We start from the raw sequence: 7,298 nt of genomic DNA on the forward strand, positions 1-7,298 counted from the left end.
TAGTACTTATTCTATCGGTCTCTTTATATATATATATATATAAAGAATAAATGGAGAAAAACGCATATAATCAATAAGTTCCATTAATTCCTACATATGTTTCAAAATATATGTGCACACTACTCCAAAGAAGTAAGAGGTGCCGGAATTGCACATAAATTCATCGTCAGGGAGCCAACATACAAAAGCAAGACTTGCGCTAAATGCTGAGATTGCGTACGAGTTATAACATTATATAGCTAAGTAAATGACCGTTAGAAACAAGAACGCTGGTTTACAGGGAGCAGTTAAGGGAGAGCGGCTAAGAACGCTATACTAAAAGTTTAAATTAGAGGAAGGCATAATGGACCGCAGTAAAATCCAAAAATCTAAAGTTTAAAAAATGGCAAACTAAAAACCAGAAAAGGAGGAAGGGAGAGAATCTAATGAATTCATTATATATTACTCTTTATGTAAACAAACTTATATACTGAGGTAAAACTAAGCAAAGATTATAAATATAATAAATTAAACATCCATAGCATTGTATCATATTAAGATACGGTTATTGACCTAAATAAATGGTAATACAAGGTACAAAACTATCATGTGATGAAATAATAATAATAAACATGCTTACGAGAACGAGATCGAAAATATGTAAAGTTACGATTATACTTCAAACTCAACGAATGTAGCTTTACTGGGAAAGACTTGCTGAACCTACTATGGAAGGAGAAAAAGTAAAAACAACTGGCTTTGGAGACAGAGATATTATTCCTGTTATTGTTACTATTATTGTTATAATAAATATAAAAATAAATAAAATATTATCATTATTACTATTATTGTTATTGTCAAAGCTAAAGGTAAAGACTAAGCTGGGTGATTGTACATTCCACTTGTAAGGCGGACGTCCACTAGGGAGAATGTCATGGTGAAAAAAAAAAAAATAATAATAACTAAAATTAGTAACAAGGATGAAATTAACGATAAGAACTGAAGGTGTGTTTCTTCCAGTGCAGGCATCTGTATGCTCTCTGTGTTATCTGGTTTACTAGATAATTCTTGGACAACAGAATATGGAAAAGCTCCAAGTTACAAAGTGGACAAAAATCCTTAACTTTGTCGTAGGGTATTGAGGTAGCCAGTATTGACTATTCCAAAGAGAATTGTTTATTGCAATCGTTCAGTTTCCAGATTAATTTACTTAGACTAGTACTATTAACTTTATTCCTATCCCTAAAGGAAGAATAATGGTTGGAAATTCTCCTGGAGACCTGCGTCGAGGAGCTACCTACATAATGCGAGACGTCTGTGTTAGTCATTACCTTACATTGATAAACCACATTTTTGGTCCTGGCATTCGCACTTAAAAACTTAATTCTATTAGAATCAGATTCGAGATACTAATCTTAATGTTGTTACATGATTGTTATATTTACTAATGTTGTACTTATTACCTATATTTTTACCTATAGAACTATTACCATCATATGAGTGTTCTAAATTACTGGAGTAATTAATATTATTATTATTATTATTATTATTTTTATTATTATTATTATTATTATTATTATTATTATTGTTGTTGTTGTTGTTATAAACATTACTATTGTTATCATCCTAATTAGGATAATTGACTAAAATTATGGGAAGATATTATCTGTAACAATTTTTTAGTATTAGAAAACCCAAATCTAACCTTATGTGTGTTGATTATTGGGTAATAGTGAAAACCCCTAGGAAAGTTCCTATACACCGCGTCTCAGAACTGCCAGACCAAACTGGATTTAACTTTTTACCCGAACGGGAGGATGAACCAGATATTTTCATCAGATCTAGTTACGGTGTTAGTATAGTTGAATAAATAAAGTGTTTTTGTTTTTATTAAGGTGTTTACAGGCAGTTAGGCCACCTCCCTTATGTGAATGATTATAAGTATGTGCCACTTTTATAGTAAAGTGACAAGAAGGGGAAGAAATAGAAATGGGTTTATCCCCGCTAGTAGAGGAGATATTTTGCTGTGCAAAAGACGAAAGATCACTAATTGAGTTGATGTATCTTAACTTGTCTTTGTAACCTGCCTTCAATAAAGCTGAATTATAAAATTCAATTGCACATATATTTAGATGGAGATCTGTGATTTTATGTGTATGTGTGTGGAAGTCTTTTTGTATACGTTTAAATACATAATATGATGGTGTAATTATGTAAAATCAAATATATAAGCATATAAGCACACACATGTGTGTGAGCGTGTTTATATGTATAGAGATGGCTCTTTATATATATATATATATATATATATATATATGTGTGTGTGTGTGTGTCTGTGTGTATGTGTGTGTGTGTGTCTGTGTGTATGTGTGTGTATGTGTGTGTGTGTGTCTGTGTGTATGTGTGTGTGTGGGTGTGTGTTTATGTGTATAGAGATGGGTCTTTATATATATATATATATATATATATACCACGGTGGTGCACCAGCATGACCGCAGCCACTTGGCTGAAACACATAAATAAATATAAAGAGCCATCTCTATACACATAAACACGCTCACACACATATGTTTGTGCTTATATGCTTATATATTTGATTTTACATAATTACATCATAATATTATGCCTTTAAACGTATACAAAGAGACTTCCGCACACATACACATAAAATCACAGATATTCATTTAAATATATGTGCAATTTTTCTCAGTATTTGACAGATATTAAAACATAAAACAATGAAAGACTGAAACCTAATATTCTGTTCCGTACGGCACAATGGAAAAGAATCTGCAATAGTTGACCACGGATATTCGAACACTCAGGGTACAAGGTACAATTAGTGAAAATGAGTTCATTGTAATCTTAGATTTGACATTTACTCCGAAACTCTCTGCAATCAACAGGTTGTTCACCAGTAACCGTGTAGCAATGCATCATCATGTGAATGTTTTAAATCATACAAATAAAGCCATATCTGAACTATGGCATTAGGATTAAGTCAGTTTGAGTTAAAATTAACAGGAATTTATTATCTTACATTTCTTCATAACCATTGATTGTCAGCATTTTTCATTAAAAAGCTCTTATGGAAATATTTGAAGTTTCAGAAAATAAAGGAACTGATTTTATCTCCTCAGTAATGGAAATACTCTTGCTTCTTTGCTTTGAACTTATGACATTTTTTTAACTGCTACAAAGCTGATTAATAATTTGCCTGAATCTAAAAATACTTCAATCCCAAAACACAGTGATTTTTCAGGACATGCAAACCATACTTGAACGTATCGAGTACCGCAACAAATCATGTTCAGTTTTTCGACTATATTACAGCTACATACTATCGTTTTACTATAACATTGAAACATCTTCACCAATTTCAGGCTTAGAAGCAATTCTTTTAATTCTGGTTTTTTTTTTCTTTTTTTCTTATTTTCAATTTTTTCTCATTTTATGAAATCTTTGACTTGTATCATTTTTCCTCTCGCAATCTATACTTTATTTCTCTCACACATAACTCTTTTTACTTCTCTCTCTTTTTGTATCACTCAAACGCATCCTCACACTTTCACTGAGAGGTAATCCAAACTCCAAAACATTTCGAACTATTGATATATTAAAATCTACCTACATGAATGTATATATAATTTACAAGAAACAACATTGAGCTATTTACTTGGTTCTAACATTAGAAGATATTAATTGTAATCAAGGATTTCTAATATATAAAACTTCTCAATCTATTTAAAATAAATTTGAATATATAGATATGTATTTCTAATACGATACCAACAGTTCTTTTAGTTCATTGTCATTGTGTTGTACAATCGTTTGTCTTGACTTTAAAAACAAGTTCGCCAGCAATGTTCTTTAAAATCATTTCAACAAATGTATCTGCATCTCTACCAGTATTGAAGATAATCTATGCTTCCCCGTTTTCTATGCTAGACGCAAAATATTGTTTTGTTTGGTTACTTCCTTAGGGCATTAAATATAGCATTTTAACAAAACTTTTGCTACGAAGATAACCAATTTGATATACGTTAGGGCGAAAAGGAAAAAGGTAACTGTGGGACTTAATAAGTTTCAGAGACATGGCTGAGGCCATAAGCGTAAGAGCCATATTATATTTGGGGAGAACAAATCTGAAATTCAAAATATTAGAAAAGCAACAGTCGCATTCTGACTGCGAGAAATTCTGGATCATAGATAAGTGCTTCAGGATATTTATACAGGCGTACGAACAAGAGAATGGCTATCTGATTTACTATTTTAAAACTAAATCATTCCCTACAACTGTCCAGTCAGTTGTCTTAATAACAAACGAAATTTATTAATGGACTGTAAATCTAATTTGTTCAGCTTATCATTCGAAATTAACACGGAACACATTTTCTTTATAATATCCGTTAGAAGGTTTTTATTTGCTTTTAGATGGGGAAATCTTTAATATTTGTGTACCATTCTTATTTGAAGTTTATTCTGATACTTCTAACTTTTAATCACCCATTGCGGTGCAGTCATACTTGGGCACCCTTTCATTTGTTTAGTTGATATATTTACTCCGGTTATCATTTTTTAAATGTGTATGGTATTCGTTGCATCATGTTTTGCCGTACGGTAGGTTACGCTAACGTAAAGAAGCCATAACTGGTTGTCTCTCACACACGTACACACATACAGACACATAAATATAGGACAATGGTACCATACAGTTTCTGTCTACAAATTCACTCAGACGGTATTTTTCAGCCCGGTACTATGGTAGAAGATATTTAACCAAGGTACCACACAAGAAACCTGAGACTAAGTAATTGCGAATCAATGTCTTAATTATAGCAGCATGCTAGCATTCAGTAATGCGAATCATTTACATTTTTAACGCGTGGATTCGCTTAATTTAAAACGACTGACTTTGTTATGATTTGATAATAATCACTATCTTACCAATTATTATGTATTTGTGGGCTCGAACATTTCAGATCTAACAATAATATTATGCCTTTGATTTGTGGAGACGCATCATTTGTAGAACAAGTGTTGCAAATCCTGAACAGAAATTTGTTTTGAGATACTAACAGAAATGTAAGTAAAGATTGCTTTGATATGAGACTTATTTATTTTAAAAACTCGCTTTATTCTTGGGAAGACTCATATCCTCGCTCAATTAGCAGTACCGCAAAGGTGGTATCAATGTTTTTTCCTAACTACCAACGCCTGCGTAGACCGTTGGGTGACCTGCCATCCCCGTAATGTTATGCATCCCGGTAACATCCTAATCTCGTCTCCATATATACATACCTATTTTATTTGAAACAGTTTGATTCGTACCCATATAGCTTAAAGTTTAAAAATAGAATTAGATGAAAATCATTCCAGCTGCGACTACCAAGAATGAAAAATGCATTTCAGCATCAGATATTTATCCAGTCGGCTATGGGGCAAGTATCCCTTACCTTAGCTGCGGGCTAGCACCGTTTCATTCATTAATTGGAGTTACAAAATTCTACAAATGGCAGAAATATTTAAGACACCTCCTACTGGAAATTCTTCAAACAGAACATCAACCAATACATGTTTTTGTATATATGCATGTGTGTGTGTGTGTGTGCGTGCGTGTATATATATATTTCTGTCTATCAGCCCTTTCACCCTTATTCGTTCATTCCACTGTTCGTTCGTTCGTTCCCCCTCGCTCATATTTCCTTGCCTTCTCTTCTTGCTCAATTTCCCTCCACTTTTCACTTCACTTGTCCTTGTCACTTTTTCTCGCCCCTCCTTAATTTTTTGTCCCTCTACCTCTACCTCTCTCTCTTCTCTTCCCACGTGACCGCTGTTCGGCTAAGCCTGACCTTTCTTTCTTGGGCGGCCATTGTGCGTGCAACATCGTCATTTCTCCCTGTGCCTGTGAAATCTTGTATCCCTGCTGTAAGGCCTTATTTCCATACACGCCAGCTTACTTTTATTCGTCCTTAGGCGAAAGACATCTGTTGTTATATCCTGTTATTATTCCTACCGTATTTGTGTAACATTGTTCGTTGTTTTCCGTCCTTGTTTTTGTATACATTTGCTGCTTTATGCTAAGGAATCTAATGCTCTTAGCTTAGTTTTTCGTTGGGGCCGGCCAGATTGGAGCAATATCGAGAATAACCAGCCGAAATTGCAATGATAATCTGGATCTCGACTGAAGAAAGAAAGCACCGAATGACCTGTCCGTGTTTACTTTGTATCGTCTATCAGGAAGTTTTGTCCCTTTCTTGTATCACCTAACTGTCTGGATGTTTGCGTTCTTCTCCCATTCTGTATTATATATATATATATATATATATATATATATATAGATATATACAAAGTCTAAATAATAAGGGTGATAAATTGGATATTAATTTAATTTAACACCAATTTAAAACTAGTAGCCTAGCATAAAGAAAATTCTGAGTATTTAGAAAAAATATATTACATACAAGTAAGAAGGGATGACTACTAAGTGGACATCCATTATGCTAGAAATAGACCAGCTACGGTCACACCACAAAAGAAAAGAATGTTCTCTAGGGAAATTCAGCACACACCAGAACATGAACGGGAGAGACAAATGAAAATATACGAAATAAAGAATTAATCGTAGACCATGGTTTTGCCATCAATGCATTAACGTAATTTTTACTCACGTAAACACATCCGTGGCTCTTCAGTACGACCATTCTAATTCAATATAGTTTGGAGAACACTACATTAGTTGTCTCCATAATTCACAAGATAATTCACATGAATTTTTCTGAATTTTCAGAATTTTCCTTATGCTAGGCCACTGGTTTTAAATTGGTGTTAATCAAATTAATATCCAAATTATCACACTTGTTATTTAATTTTTAAATAATTATGCCCTCTAACCGGCGACGGTTACTGGAGTGAATTATCTTCTAAGGTTTGTTTCCGGTATTTAGCGAGCCAGAGCAGGGACATTTGAAAACAACCCCAATGTAATCGGTACAACTGTACATATGTCTAATTTTATGTAGACAACTGGTGTATTGTTCTGCAAATTATATTGAATTAGAACGGTCGTACTGAAGAGCCACGAATGTGTTTACGTGAGTAAAAATTGCGTTAATGCATTAATGACGAAACCATGGTCTACGATTAATAATTTAATTCGTATATTTTCATTTGCCTTGCCCGTTCATGTTCTGGTGTGTGCTGAATGTCCCTAGAGAACATTCTTTTCTTTTGTGGCTTGACCGTAGCTGATCTATTTCTAGCATAATGGATGTCCACTTAGTGGTCATCCCTTATTATATGTGTATATATATATATAT

Source organism: Octopus bimaculoides, chromosome 9, assembly GCF_001194135.2.
Source record: "Octopus bimaculoides isolate UCB-OBI-ISO-001 chromosome 9, ASM119413v2, whole genome shotgun sequence".
In the NCBI taxonomy this organism is placed as follows: Eukaryota; Metazoa; Mollusca; class Cephalopoda; order Octopoda; family Octopodidae; genus Octopus; species Octopus bimaculoides.